The 770-nt window shown below is 47.4% G+C and overlaps 1 protein-coding gene across 1 annotated transcript in view; it reads left to right on the forward strand.

The window, feature by feature from the left end:
- BIN2 (bridging integrator 2) overlaps nt 1-770 on the forward strand; it is a 65,243-nt gene that overhangs the window by 16,666 nt on the left and 47,807 nt on the right. Inside the window, exon 2 of the mRNA XM_011930641.1 lies at nt 635-715. The gene's annotated coding sequence lies outside the window, so the exon portion shown is untranslated. The remainder of the gene's footprint in view (nt 1-634; nt 716-770) is intronic.

Here is a 770-nt window from a genome sequence, read left to right on the forward strand (position 1 = left end):
GGCCTCCCAAAGTGCTGGGATTACAGGCGTGAGCCACTACACCTGGCCAGATATACCTTATTTTTTCTGAGCTTTATATTAATATATATCCTCTAGCTCACTACTATGTACCCCCTAGAGCTACCCCTAATTTGAAAAGAACAACAAAACAGGATTGTTTTTTCAGCAGTTTGTTACATTCCTAATTCTGTTGGTCCAGTAAGAGTATAGCCCTTCAAGGCCAGGCATGGTGGCTCACACCTGTAATCCCAGCACTTTGGGAGGCCAAGGCGGGTGGATCATTTGTGGTCAGGAGTTGAAGACCAGCCTGGCCAACATGGTGAAACCCCGTCTCTACTAAAAATACAAAAATTAGCTGGGCGTGGTGGTACACACCTGTAATCCCAGCTACTCGGGAGGCTGAAGCAGGAGAATTGCTTGAACCTGGGAGGCAGAGGTTGCAGTGGGCTGAGATCATGCCACTGCACTCCAGCCTGGGCAACAGAGTGAGACTCCATCTCATAAATAAACAAACAAACAAACAAACACAGCCCTTCAGTTGTGAGATTCTTGACTGAAGCCAGGGTCATATGAGGCCAACAGGTAAGAGAGACTTGACCATAACCTTAAGGGCCTTTCTGACTTATATCCCTAGGTGCTGCAGAAACTGGGGAAAGCTGTAGAAACCAAAGATGAACGATTTGAACAAAGCGCTAACAACTTCTACCAACAACAGGTAATCTGGAGGGCAGGGGAGGGAAGCTTGGAAGAAGAACGGAGAGGGCTGAGTG

Source organism: Colobus angolensis, unplaced genomic scaffold, assembly GCF_000951035.1.
Source record: "Colobus angolensis palliatus isolate OR3802 unplaced genomic scaffold, Cang.pa_1.0 Scaffold87, whole genome shotgun sequence".
NCBI lineage: Eukaryota > Metazoa > Chordata > Mammalia > Primates > Cercopithecidae > Colobus > Colobus angolensis.